This window comes from Zootermopsis nevadensis, unplaced genomic scaffold (genome assembly GCF_977971745.1).
Source record: "Zootermopsis nevadensis isolate Lab colony 2312 unplaced genomic scaffold, Znev_1.0 Znev_ptg000022l, whole genome shotgun sequence".
Classification (NCBI taxonomy): Eukaryota; Metazoa; Arthropoda; class Insecta; order Blattodea; family Termopsidae; genus Zootermopsis; species Zootermopsis nevadensis.
Window position 1 is genome coordinate 17282469 of NW_028259154.1, and position 15221 is coordinate 17297689.

At 39.3% G+C, this 15221-nt stretch overlaps 1 protein-coding gene and 1 long non-coding RNA gene across 5 annotated transcripts in view; both read right to left on the reverse strand.

Annotated features, from left to right (window-relative positions):
- The window catches only part of LOC110829107 (protein-L-histidine N-pros-methyltransferase), a 174798-nt gene that overhangs the window by 33464 nt on the left and 126113 nt on the right, over nt 1-15221 (reverse strand). The gene's annotated exons all lie outside the window — the stretch shown is intronic.
- LOC110829111 (uncharacterized) overlaps nt 12410-15221 on the reverse strand; it is a 31576-nt gene continuing 28764 nt past the window's right edge. The window contains exon 3 of the long non-coding RNA XR_002542855.2: nt 12410-15128. This is a non-coding gene — a long non-coding RNA (uncharacterized LOC110829111). The remainder of the gene's footprint in view (nt 15129-15221) is intronic.

The following is a 15221-nucleotide window of genomic DNA, read 5'->3' on the forward strand; positions in this document are numbered from 1 at the left end:
TTAGTCTTGTGGACGCAGACTGCCCGGTTAAAATCTCTCCGTGACTAACAACTAACCTCATTAAGGTTTTCAGCGGTGCTTCTCAGACTCTCCAGCAAAATCCCAGGATAGTACCTTTAAACTTACTACGACAACCTCCTTCCACGTCCTTACCATATCACAATTCACGGTCATCTACCTCACTTAAAGGCAAAATTTCTGAATTCGTGTAGTGTTAACTTGTAATCAGAAAGTACCCGAATTTCGGTCGGGTTAATGGCTATTCTAACTGAGGGTTTCTGTTGATTTCATCATTATCTTCAGGTGAATTATTGTTTCCAGTTCCTTACATATTCAACATTGGTGATAATATTACCGTCCCTTTTGACGCTGTATAACATCTGCAGGGGAAACAGGGTCGTTAAATGACCTAACAACTAATCAATCACTTTCTAAAACCTACGTGAAGCCAAAGACGAGATACGATCAGTGTATCTCTTGAGATTTGAAACGTACGTTAGGCGTAATGATGTCCGATGGACGGGCTAAGAGTGACACAAGGAAGGCCGAAGAGAGGACCATGTGTCTTCCAACACCGACAGTCACTCCTCTTCTCGACAATGCTGCACTGACTGACAACTTCACGATCAGCCTCAATGACAGGCAAGAGTTGCCCTCATCTTTTTCAGCTGAATGACAATGGAAGTTTAGAAAGCTTGATTTGAATAATGCTACTGTTGGTATAGCTAAATTGTTAAATTCTATGTCGCTCCATCTATTTATGTAAATTAAGCCTATCTGTCCAATTAATCGGAATCTATCATATATAATAACTGTAGTACTCTCGCGGAAATATCTGAATGCATCCACTGTTATGGCGGCCACATCTATAATAACTCAGAAGTAATCGTCTGCCCGTCTGTCACGCAATTTTAATGTATTTCCAGACGGAATAATGATCTGGGTGAGCCCCAGGTATGAGGTCAGCTGATCCAGGTGAGTCAAGATAGCCTCTTCCAACTTTCGGCCTGATAAAGGCAGAATTAAGCTTTCAAAGCGTTTTGATTTTATGATTTTATCATTTAGACGACGGACAAAGTTCAAAATGGCAATTTTATGTGCTACTAGCATTTTATTTAACACTTCGCTTCGAAGAATTTTAAATCTGTGTTCTTCCCGCACTGCAAAAAAGAAAACAAATCTAAGCTGGAAGCGTTTCACTGACTTTGTAATCATCCTATATGAGAAGAGATGCAATGGCAGATCTCCAGAACTGTAGAGAGGAGAGAAATGAAGAAAGAATTGGCGATGAGTAAGGGATGATAGTGAAGCCACGAGATTTCAGTCAAAAGAATGGCTTGAGGGTGCAAGAGTGAGAAGAACCACCGAAATATCAGGATTTTTTTTTGGAGGGGGGGCGGCTTTTCAACGTCGGTCTACAGTTTAAAAATTTCTCACTTCATTCACGCCGAACTAAAAGTAAAACGAAAGAAGAACTTGATACGAGATGCAGCAAAGGAAATGTAGACTACTTGAACGTTCAGCAACACACACTATATTATAGGTTTAACATCGCTATCGTTTCAGAACGAGTTAACTTAAAAATGTCGGTCGTAATATTCAGAAGTTCATAAATCGAATAGTAAAGCAGTCGTACCTAATGTCTGAAATAATAATAGTTTAATAATTATTACGAATATACACAGACCACAGGGTCTAAACCTTTACTGCTAAAGATGAACTTTCCGTGTACATTGTACACAGAAATGTACTTATTGAATGTTTAAAAACATGATTTTCAGTTAAAACCTCGGTTAAGGACTCTTAATTATGAATAAATGCCCTTTGGCGTCAAAAGATTTGAGCTGCGAACGAAGAAGAAGTTTGTTGGCTTATTTAACGAAACTTTATCAGGTGTTGTCAAATTCCGTATGTTGAACAGAGTTCAATGGGAAATAACACAATATCATTACAGTAAGAATATAGAAGGAAACTGTATTGAAAAATTTAGAATGTACTGTTCCAGAATTTACCAGGAATGACTGTAGAAAACAGAAACTGTGAGCCAGGATAGACGATTTCCAGACCGAAATTCGAACATGAGATCTCTCCGAAATATGAAAAGCGCGTGTTAACCAATACACCGCAACATTTGCCTACGAAATTCACAATACAGCCTAAAAGCAGTAGCCTATTTGTGGATGGAATGACATTTCTTCGAACGAAAAGCTTTGAGCAGCTCAGTTTTAACAGACACGCGCTGCGCTATAACACCATTTAATGGTCTCCTCACACGATAAGTTTGATGATAGTGAGAGGAAATGACGGGGCAAAACAGAATGAAACTAAGAAATGGGGGTGTAAGAGAGTGGAGGGTTGTTTTTGGGAATCCCCATTACACGAATAATTTAAATCTAAAACCGGTCGATTACAATTTAGAACCACGCCATCCTATTGGACAATATCATTCTAAACGCATTCTGTCTACTTTTTGCGAAATATTGGACACAGGTACATGTATTTTCTTCGAGAAATAAAGTACAACAAAATTTAGAAACTGCCTATTAGCTTCTCAAGAAGGACTCTTCCACTGAACGAATTGGTTATGTTTTAATAGGGAGACCAAATGAGAAACAATTCATTGGTTGAATGAGATTTAGTCAGGCCTAAATCATTAGTATTCAACGATTCTGCAAGACTGGAAGCAAACCACATGAAATCCTGCAGTTCCAGGCATTTAACTAAACCATGGAGCAGAGTGCTTCTACAGAATCTGACAGTTACTCGGTTGGCGATGAAATCCCCAGGTTCCATTTAACCCAAACGTTCATTATATTGTTTAAGGTACTTTTTAATATTATCCTCCAATGCCTAATGGAAGAAACGGGTGGAGTGACTTAGATGGGGAAATTGTTGAGCTATGAAGGCTTCTATCCGTATTCTGGAGATACATTTCTGAAGAAACAAAGAAAAATCATAAAATATTCCAGCTAGAAGAGTCGAACTCAGATTTTATATCCAGAAACCTTCTGAATTGTAACTAAAATATCCTGTTTTTGTTCTTAAAATAAGGTGACATTATTTACTCTGCACCAAGTCAGTTTCATCATTCAGTCGGTTCTGGTATAGACTACCCCCCTCCGCAAGGTAGTAAGCACAGTGTTTGGATTACGTCCCATACGTCGTATGGTTTCTTCCACTATAAGAAATGCTCATAAAAATAATTTTATGCCGTGGTAGGTTCTGATAAAGCTGTAACCAAGAGGGCGAGGTGAAAGCAATCGGAAGAACTTGCTGCCTGTCCCCCGAATCAAGCGAAAGAGTCCGAAGACCTACGCAAGAAGACGCAGGGAGGGACTCGCTTGTTGCCACCATCAAAATGCCAATCGAGCGCGAAGATGAAGACTGAATGACGAGACAGCAGATACAGGGGCAACTAAGAAGAGGAAAGAGAATCAAGGAAGGCCCAGCCATAATGCAAGAGTTGATGCCACCTGGGAATACCGAATTGAAGAGTCCAGTTCATCCGGAAGAAAATGTCACCTTCAGGCCTTCCAGAGATCTCCGAAACACACGCACGGAGGGTGGTATTGTCATAGGGTGGAGGTGATGAAGGTGAAAAGAAAAGAAATGTTAAACAAGTACACAACGAATCTTGAAAGAAAGGGAGGAAGCTTGTCGTGTGAGAAGAAAAAGCTGGGTGGAGGGTGGATTGAAGAGAGTGGGTATGGTAGAGTGCAGGCGGCTAAGGTCTCGCAGAGGAAAAAATCTCCTCTATTGAAAAAAACAAAATGTTTTCACACTTGCTGCAAATGCATTAGACTTTCAAAAAGTAAAGGGAGGTTAGAGGAAGAAGAAAGAAATGGGGTATGGAATACCAGAGGATGGTGGGTCCCCGGACGGTTTCCATGGTGACGACTCAAATGGCTATTCGAGATATTCTGCCTTGTATGTGTGTGTGTGTGTGTGTGTGTGTGTGTCTGATGCTGGAAACGAGAAGCAGGGGTTGGGGCATTTTTGGGGAGGTATAGGGGAGGAGGACCCCGGGCAATTTAATAAGATTTGCTTCCCCCTACCCCAACCCCCTTCGTCTCAGCCTCATACCCCTTCTTCACGTGCTTCACCCTCTCTCTCTCTTCCTTCAGGAAAATGGGAAAGGTGACAACCGAAGCGTACAGAAGAGGGCGTTAGCTTATATATGTATGTGTCCCGGGGATTGTCAGCTTCGCGCTTATCTTAAATTAGGTCAGATAGGCAGAGACAGGCGCCATATTCTAATAACGCTTCGTGGAGTGGTTTGAAAACGACTTCGCACTTCGGCTTTGAATTATTGCGCCTCCAAAAGTGATTTCGCCCGAAAATGTTGGACTATATATTAACGACGCATTATTCAGTGCTAAGGCTTTCAAACTGCGAGCTGAATGGCCATTCCACAACTCCCCGCTTTCCTCTCTCGACCCCCACATATGATTAATAACAGCAGCCATCATCACATGATGGTTTTTCCCAATTCTAGATTTACCCTTAAGTCGAGGACAGTATCATACACTTATTCAAATTCGGAGACACCTTTATGTTTCCGAAATTGGTTACAAATTGTCTTAAATTTCTAAATAACAGTAATTATGTATACCACATGTTTAAAACTATTAACAGGCCTGCATATGAAGTAGGTTCATATATTGGCTTAAGGTTTTCGTGTAGCTGTCAGTCGTGGTTGTTCTTTGTAACAGAGATAAGGCGTGTTTTCTTGGAGGTAGGAATCGAATTCTTTTAATGTTATTTAAGTGAGATTCGCCATCCAAGACGGCAAAGTGTTCTATGAATATCAATAGTAGTGCTCTTAAAAGTTTTTAAAACAGAAAACGTGTCAAAACATAGATAGATTCTCTGTGTTTCTTGATATCTGAAATTTGTGTAGGAAAGGATTTGAAAATCACTGGCTTATGGAGCAGACGCAGAAACGATGACATTCTGAAAACGCAAAGTTATCTCCTGGCCTAAGCGCAGTACCATTCAGACGAACCACAGATTTTTCAAACCTCGACTTGGTACTAAATAGCGGTGAGGGTCAGCACCACGTTCCAGCTACATTAGAAGCTGAATGGGGGGGGGGGGGGGGGTCTGAAGCCCTTGAGCACATTACTATAAATATGAATATTTTCAGCCTTCCTGACGGGCTCGATTGGATTACTGTACGAACAAGTATGGAGTAGAGACTTCACCATTTGACTGAGTAAGTCGTTAAAAAAAAATCAAGCGTTAAAACTAGAATAAATAAACTTTATATTACACGCGGCTAGCCACTGTTAACACAGTAATGAGCAGTGCAGATCTCAGAAACAGCGTAAACATGCTATCACTTTAAAGCTATAATAACTTTTGCAGTTGATACAGAGCAGTTAAATAGCCTAAGAAATAGAAATTCAATGTCCCGAATTAGTTACATCTGTTCGAAATTTCTGATCTGTAAAAAAACTTCGATTTTATTTCGGGGTAGTTGTAACAAATTTATACCCTGAGCTAAAATCTCTGATCACTTACGTCAAACTCCTAGTTTATGCTTCTTCTCTTACCACGTAAATAACCGGAAAATGTCTTGTTATTGGTTAAGTGGCCATGACACTCGCCAATGCACAACAGAAACTAACGCAGTCTCAGATAATGTTTGTTTGACCGTTGTAAGTATACACAATTTTAGACGGAAAACTCTAAGGGAAGAAAACACTTGGAAGATCTAGGAACAGATGGGAGATAATAATAAACTGGTTAATAAAATGGTTGTGTAGACTGTGGGTGTAGATTGAATTAATATGGCTCTTAATAACACGGAAACGATCTTCCAGTTCCACAAAATGGCTGTTTATATGCTTCAGGACTTGTTAAGCTTAAGGAAACATTTTGTAGCTCAAAGGAGAGTGCTGGAAGGCTCGAGCCACTATCAGGGCGTTCTTTATCGGTAGCTTCGTGATTTTCAACGGAACGGTCCACGTGTACACTTGTTAGTTTCTTCCTCGAGTTTGACGTCCTATCATTTTGCTGAAAGACTTAGAGAGGTTACGAGAATGATGCAAGATGGATGAGGCTGTTGGCTAATGGGTTTGAGTCGCCTCGACGCGACTGTCAACACACCAAATTCAAAACTTAAATAAGAACTGTCCCAGCACTTGTTCCATATCAAAAGTGGTTATATAAACATGAGTAGGTCGCGAGGATTTCCTTTGTGATAAGGGACGCACCACGTAAAGTTAAGGTTCAGAAACACATGTTTGTATTAAATTACCACTAAAATAAAATATCACACCAGTTGTTAATATTCACTGTTATCATTTCAGATAAAATTACCATATTTTGATAGCAGTTAATTATTAAGTAGAATAATCCTAAAATAATTGTTCGTTTCAAGACACCAGCTATGGCAAATGCTCAGATTGAGTTTAAAAGGCATACGTATCCTTCGTCATCTGTGTTCAGAAATATGTTAAAATGAATATCTTGAAATTCTTCTGGAGAGACTGAGTAAAATCATTTAGAAACCCGCCAATAATGTTAAACTCCAGGATTTTCAGTTACCTCCAGGTATTAAAATTTTGGAAGAAGATAAGACCATTGCTTATTTTAAAAATTTACCCAGCAGTTGCTTTGTAAGATCTTAATGGGTGTGAAGTAAATTCTTTTCACGACTCAACAGAATATTTAAATAGTAATTATTTTCCTATTCAAATAGAAAACAGAAGACCTACAAATTATCGTTGATATATTGGACTATACATAAAATCGAATGCATTGCAAAGCCTTCTTAAGACCTGCATCAGCAAATTTAATCAGAAATTTCTAATTTCCCCCATTTTTACAGCAGCGTCTTGTTTCCAAAGGCTAAAAAGAGACACCATTGATAATGTAGTTGAAATGTAAGTAACAAACTTCAGCATTAGTACGTAATAAACTGCTATTAGTTAGCTGCACAGCAATAACCAACTGATATTTGTAACCGTGACATGTTGTGCTCTCTTTGATACAGTACCTGAATATTTAAATATTATTAATATAAAACATGGGCGTCAACGCGTTAAATGAATAGATATAACCATTGGTCACTTTACTGGCTTTAAAAATCGCGTAATATGTTAACTGAAGTTAAACTATATTAAAAATTGTATTCCTAATATAAGAGAACATAGACTGAGTGACAGAATGAGATAATAAAAACTTTACAAGGGAAAAGGTAGTAACATACAAACAAAACCTCTCAAATATGAAGCAGTGTAATCTTCCACCCATCCCGTTCAGGTTTACTTGTAAAGAACAAATGTTTTGTGATTCGTTACATCCAAACTACTTTGACGAGAAAACGACAAATCAATCAATTCACTCTCCCAATATTCAGTTACAATTTCTCTGCGGTTATGAACACTATTATAGTGGCAATTTAAAGAAGAATGCAATTCTGCTGTACTGTTCCGATTCTTCAATTCGTTGATAAGAGAGAACAATACAACCATTCATTTTGGGTTCAACCACAAGAACAACACAGTTTCTATCTTATCTGGCGACAGTTCGCGCTCTCCAAAATAAACATCCTGATCTGCCGGAGTTATTTCCTCCAGATAAAACTAATACGATGCATCTTCCTTCTCCCTTCTTGGCTCCAGCGCCGCACTCTTAAATTAATCGGTTGTTCATAACTGTTGGAAGAAAAGTGACACATGTCACTTCGTAACTAACTCCACGGAGTAGACTCTTCCAGGAGACGCTGAACAGCGCACTAAGTGCACTTGGGGCCCCAAAAAGAGCTCGGGTTTGTCCACCCACCGTTCACTTGAAGACGGAAGTAGCACCAGCTCCCTGAACGCTGTGGTTTTAACTACACAACATTTAGGAAATTGATAAATTCGTACATAATAATTATACACCGTCGCCAGACACCTTCAAAGTCAGACAGAAGTTATTAATAAACAAAATGCAACTCTTTAATGTCGCTCTAAGGGTGCTTCTACTTGGTCTTCTAGTTTCTATGATAAGGCGTTCAAGAGACAATCGATAAGATTTGATTTGTATGGAGAACATATTAGACCGATAAATGCCAAATTTGACTACTTGTAAAATAGGCCCCTAATGCTAAATTTAATCGAAGTTCGTTGAGATGTTTGATGTGAAACAAGTGTGACGGTAGACAGACACGACCTCTCCGGTCATTATTAGTTTCTTTTGTGCATGTAACACATACAGAATTCGGAAAGTATACAATGCAGAAAGTAGCAAATGGAACTTTGTGTAGAGCTCATACATATAAAGTGTAAAACAGTATCTATTAAGCAAACGTTCTACGACAACCAGACGAAAATAAATGCTTACATTTTAAGATCCAGCCACTACAATAAAATATCAAAATTCTAAATAATTATCACCTATCAATCTGTGGAGAGACAGACAGACAGAGAGAGAGAGAGAGAGAGAGAGAGAGAGCGATAGAGAAACTTTCGTACAATTAATGCAAAATGCAGACTACCTCATTTTCTTTTGCAACTTCCAATAACATTGTTGGAATTTCTCCGCTATAAATGTGTATTATTATAAACTGGGATTTGAACGGAACATGTAAATTATCTGTTCCAGATATTTCAGGTCTTCTGTGTAGAAGCCACTCCACTTCTGTTCTGGAGATTGGAGCCGGAATGTTTCTCCGAAATGCTGCTAACCATGTACAATACTATACTTCGTCACAACCCACTTCACTACAGTTCACACTATTTCATTGTTATAAAGATTATAGTTTGAGTACATTTTGGAGTTACGCGGATAACTGAAACCCAGGTCTAATGCAGAATGACATACTCGAGACCAGAATGGTGTAGTTAGGAATTCGAAGATGGCTGTCTTCTGAGTTGAAGCGCTGTGTAGTCTGGTAGAAGTTTACCAGCGTTATAGAGGTCCTTGCTGCCTCCATTATCAAGACGATGACTCATTGCTATAACCCAAAATACAGCCATCTTCGGTCTCACCGTCGCAACAAATTTAAACCCTATTAATTAGGGACGTTTTGTATGAAGATTTCTGTCTTCTGGGTTGTTGCGCTGTGTAGTATGGTCGATGTTTACCAACGTTTCAGAGGTCATACTGCCTCCGTCATCAGGGCGATTCATCTCCCTGATGACGGAGGTAGTATGACCTCTGAAACGTTGGTTAACATCGACCAGACTACACAGCGCAACAACCCAGAAGACAGAAATCTTCATACTCACCGCTGTGAAAACCTCAATCATACAACTGTTTGTATATCTTCCCTTCATTCACTTTTAAGTCGCACCAGTTCCCCACAGCAGTTCCAGTACTATGTTAAGTCGTCAATCTCCTCTGCTGGACATACTCGTCTTTACAGTCATCTTTTATCAGGGGAAAGAAATGCTCCACGGATGTTGCCGTCTACTTTCAACCTTGCCAGGCCGCAGATGTCAGGATGGCAAAACAACTAAACAACAACAATAACGTAAAGTTTTAAATATATATATATATATATATATATATATATATATATATATACCGAATTTTCGCCTTGAAAAGCAACATTTTTAACACAACATACAGAAAGGGTTGGCAGAAAATCAATTCATTCGATAGGCTATACCGAATTCTTAATCAAGAATTCCATTCATCCATTGTCCTTAAGGTAACAAAGAAGAAATATTGAACCGTGAAACATTACCATCACATATTGTGTGGATAAACACCTGAACACAGCAGATGCGCTACGTGAATAATAGATGAGCATCAAGTCTGCGCGTCCCAATGCTAACACAATAACATATGAGCTGGAGCCACACTCTGCTTGATTAGACGCCATCAATCAACAACAAATACATTTCTAAATCATATACTCGCAATGTAGACTCTACTTTGGAATGAATGGGAGGCTTACATTTGATGTGATTGGGTGAGGCTGTACACATAATAATACTTTCTTTATGTGCGTAGAAATGACGATGTAGGCTCCAACATACAGAGCAGTAGAACACCTTTCCTTTCATAATTTAAGCTTATCAAGGTCTAATGGATTCGATTGATGGCCGAATGTTGCTTTATTTGTGATTGTTACGCCTGTGGACGACTGAGAAACAGACAATGGGCGGTATTCACTTGAATAACGCAGCACTATAAATCCTTCTAAGTACGGGTTGGGTGTGTTCCCATTATAACAAACTGCAGTACAGGATGTGTCGATAATATGACTTCAAACAACGAAACCATTTGCTACTTTCAGGAAAGCAATCTGAAAGGTTTCATTGAAGAAAATTTATAATCTTTCATGATACGACTTCTTTTTATTCATTCTTTTATTGGATGATTATCTTGTGCTTTATCAGTAGGTATAGGTTTCAAAATGACGCTCAAGACAGACTTATGTCTCATACAGAAACGGAACCCAGTCTACTTTCTGGAATTTTCGTACAGTATCTTCATACAGGTTTAAATGGGAACGACAAATTACTGGATGCAACAATTCCAGAACTCACACTCGTTAATTCCATAGATCAGAGTCGTTTAGGTGAAAGTAACATTCGCTTAGATAGTTGCGGAGATCTCCCGCCTTTTATGGAGGCATTTGGGTTTATTAAAGAGTTCACAAGCGCTCACCATTGGCCCTATTCTGAGCTGGAAGGTCTATCTAATCCATCCGCTCACGCCAATTTTCTTTACAATCAGTTTTTACATTAGCCTCCCATCTATTCCTAAGTCACTTACGATTTCCCGACTACAATTCTGTACATTCTTCTCATCTTTCCTATGCGTGCTACATATCTCGCCTGTCTTATCCATAGTGGTGATACTGCGTACCGCTCATTTCAGCATAAAATAATTCAGAATTTAGAATACGGCGGATTTATGGGTACACTGCTAAAAATTAACAACTAAAACTATAACAAATAATATGTATTTTTCATTGAAACTCAGGCTAATGAGTTTACTCATTCCCCGAAAACATTTACTTCTAATCACAGATTACTACACAAACAAACCACCAATTAAACAAACACACAAGCCAGTCAGGGGTCACCTACGAGGCCACTCTCGACGATTCTTCGTTCCCTTATTTGTCTGCTTTCTTTTCTTTAAATTTTGCCACTGAGATTTCAGCTGTCGCGGACGAATTATTTTATTTTATCCTAATTAATAAGTATTATTCAGAATAACCATTGGGGTGCTACGGGGATTCTCAACGTCTGGTGAATCTGAGCCTCGCCATATCTTATCGAATCGCGGGCCGTCGGTTCATGAAAGAGGACACATTATTGAAATTTACCGCAATTTTTTAAAAACATTTCAAAATGATTCACATAGAAGAACAACATTTCGAAATATGTTCGTGGTGTTTCTAGATTAAACTAACACGTACCTAAATATAAGACGCCACTCTAAAATATGCCTAATGCTGCGAGCGTTACATAAATGTCTTAAGGCGACTTCAAGGATCACGTGCGTGATGTATCTTAACGGAACAACTATTCTTGTTTCATTTTATCTGCAATACATTTCATGTGAATTGACGTGTTTGACACCAATGTCTACAGGCTCTTATCAGACCTTACCTATCTTTGTATATGCTTTAATGTTATTTTACCAAGACTGGTTAACCGAGAAAATATTTAATTTTGTTGCCCATAACAAAATGTAAAGAGCTTTTCAGCTCCCACGATAAAATGGAAACTTTATATATATGAACATTAGTTCTGATAAACTGCAACTCATTGCCGCCTTTAGACGAGAATTAAATGGAATCACTGTATTCAATTTTAAATTTGTCTTCAAAGACAACGAAATGATATTTTGGGCAATTCCTAACAAACTAAACAATTACATTAACCAATGTGGCACTTATTAGGCATAAGCCCGTTGCCGAAACAAGAGACACTGAGGGGGCTTGGAGCATCGTAATGTGGAGGATATCTATATGTAACACAGAGGAAGTTGGACTAACAGAAGAATTAGGACAACTGCGTAATAAGGTGCTTCATATATCGTAGTATTTATTTAAAAATAAAAATAGAAAACAACTGTAAGTAAGGACATTCCAGAAAAAGGTTTTAAGGTACCAAACTTCTGAGGAGAAATGGCCAGATCTACGTGTTTATATGGATTCGAATGTTGGACTGTATCAAAGAACAAATGAAAAGAACAAGAATGCAGAAATGCATTTCCTAAGAACGGTCATACGATACAGAATAACAGGTCAAAACGGCAATAAAGATGTCACAGAAGAAATGAAAGTCAAAGATCATCAATAAAACCACGTTTGACGACGGGAGCAGATCCAGCTTCCGAAACGTAGTATTCTGCCTGTAGAATACAGGACGATCTTTAAGTCCAAAAAACTATCAGTACTGACAATGAACACGTTAGCAAATATACACATAACGTGATATTCATGGCGCTTGGTAACCATGGAATACAAAATAAAAAAAGAGGAATTTCGCCACAACTTTTATTCGTATCATAAATGACACTGGAACAACTTCCATATCCTACGATTATCTGTCATATTCAAGTCGATAGTGTAAATCTTCGTGAAAGTGAAAGAACTGATTCAGTAAAGAAGTCAACTAAGATAGTTGTCTCATTTCATACTTGCCTGCTTCTATTCCATCCCATCCATCTATGTTTCTTTATCCTTTCCCTCCCATCTCCATTTGGCAAATTCCTTCATCCTCACTCTGCTTCACATGTAACATTTATATCATCTCTAATATTGATCTGTGAGGTTAGCACAGCGAGTACAGGCATCATCGGCATATCTCAAGTACCACCTCAGTAAATCCCATCACAAACTTTATTTCCGGTCATGACTCGAAGGAACAAACAAAATACAACTTAGGCCTATAACAGAATAAGCTGCCAGTCAGTTACGGGCATAGCACAAACAAATCAAGGAATTCATCAAGGCCAACCTCAAATTCATCCCAGTCCCGTATGGAAATTCTATATGACGTTTCGGGAGTTGGCTCTACACAAGTCAGTAGCGTCGGATGAAAGAATAATTAATGAATAATAAGTTTTAAAGGATATTGACGGAAACAATCGCGGCCTGATTTAAGGTAGGCCACAATCATGGGATTTTTCAGGAGAAACTGAGGTAATCCAAGAATAACATCATTCATAAAAGTCGGTCTTCGGGCCGAGACTTGAATCAGAGACCTCCGAACACGAAGCAGGAGAGCTGACAATTTGACCCCGACGTTCGGAGATTTCCGCTAAAATGGTATTACTTTAATAAAAACTGATTTAGTTATGTATTTTACATATTTAATTAGACTCGTTACGTAGGATTTTGCTTGTTTACACTGATACAGATTTACTGACTCTAGCGGACGTATTATTTTAAGAACATGTAAAATCTGACATTTTGGGGTGAACACTTCACGTCGTCAAACATCAAGTCTGCGCAAAAGAACATCGTCTTGGACGTGATGCTGCCAGAGAGACCGTCCAAGCGAGATTAACTCAGGCAGACATGCATCTCAGTTGCCATGGAAACTCATATGATGCCTCACCCCACCGATCCATCACCCTCCCTCGGTTACTCTAGTCTGCATACATTCAAATTTATACTTCAGCTACATTCTCTTACACTTCAAAACATCCTATCGTGCATGGTCATTTCATTACGCTTTTTGCAACATACAAAACTGGGCATAACTGAAGAGAAACAAACTATGAGTTGTAATTTCTCTGTTAAACTTTATGTATCGTCCAAGTGTTTTTACTTAAAGTCACAACGTTTCGGAAGCTGGTTCTATTTCTGTCTCCAGGTGGAAACAACATTTTGCTCTGTTGAACATCCTAGTTGAGTAAGCCCCATACTTAGTGTGAGGTGGTCCCCAAGTGTTTCATTTACTGGCTATGCAAGAAAGATGAATAACGGGGAAGCTATGCAGATATGCAATACCGTATCCATTTTAATTGCGTAACCTGGGAATTGTTGAAACTCAGAACTGGATTTCATGTTTCATTTCACCTCGTTATAACTTTGTTGGGTCCATCGTTCTGGTCCACTTAGCAAGGCTTATTATTAAAATGTAAAAAATTACAATCTAGAGACAGAAAACAAATTCATGAATCACATAGACAAACGCCTTTCAATAGTAAACCGGCATTCCACTCGTTACGACAACACGATATCAACAATAACAAGCCACTTAAGATGGCTTATTTGGGTTGGGTAAGTTTGGTTGTGTTGTGTTGGGTTGGATGGGGCGGTATCAGGTTAGGTTACGTTACACTGGTCTAAGTTGGATAGAGTTAGAGTGGGTCAAGTTACGTTAGGTTATTTTACACTGAGTTAGGTTGGGTTAGTCTTGGTTAGATTCGGTTAATTAAGTTAGGTTAGGTTAGGTTAGGTTCGGTTAATTAAGTTAGGTTAGGTTATACTAAATTGGGTTGCTTTGCATTAGATTGGGTCAATTTGACTTAATTTAGGAAAAAATAAATTTTGAGAATTCAATACCACACGACGTTCGGCATCGGGTTCCAGGTCCGTACTGTACAGCGACAAGAGGTTCGTTTGCCCTTTAAACCGGTATCTTGAGTCAGTGACGTGTTGCCAACGTCGTCTTGTATGGCGTCGCGAGGCACGTCTTCGCATGAAATGGATTTTGTGTCAGAATCGCGACGCTCGGCGTCCGGTTGCCAGCGTCGTGTCTTATGGTTCCCAGATACACGTGTTCACGATGCCTGTCGTCCCGACACTCCGCGTCGGGTTTTCCAGTGTTGGATCGTAAACGCTTTTTCGAGGTTCGTCTTCGCTTCTATCAAAATCTTATAAATGCGGCGCGTAATAGGCGTCGCTTTGTCTGTGTCGTCACCGTGTTGCGTTTTTAGGTTCGTCATTGCTTAATTCCGAATGTTTTTCGGCGTCGTGATGATAGGTCGCAGGACGCTTACCGTCGGTTTGCCATTGCCGTGTGGTTTCGCTTCCAGTGTCTCGTCGTCGTAATCCTGTGTCAACGTCAGAAAGAGTCGTCGCGACGTTCTGTGTGACAGCGTTGTGTCGTATGGTTTACTTCGCCTTAATCGGAATCTTGTGCCGGCGTCCGGACCGCAAGATTCGCGACCCGTCGGTTTGCAGGCGTCGTTTCGTAAATAGAAAAGGAGACCATCTGGAAGACCAAGCGTAAATGAGGGGAAAATATTGAAACAGTTCTTCAGAAAACAGGATGTGATGGTCTGAGCTGGATTAATTTGACTCAGAT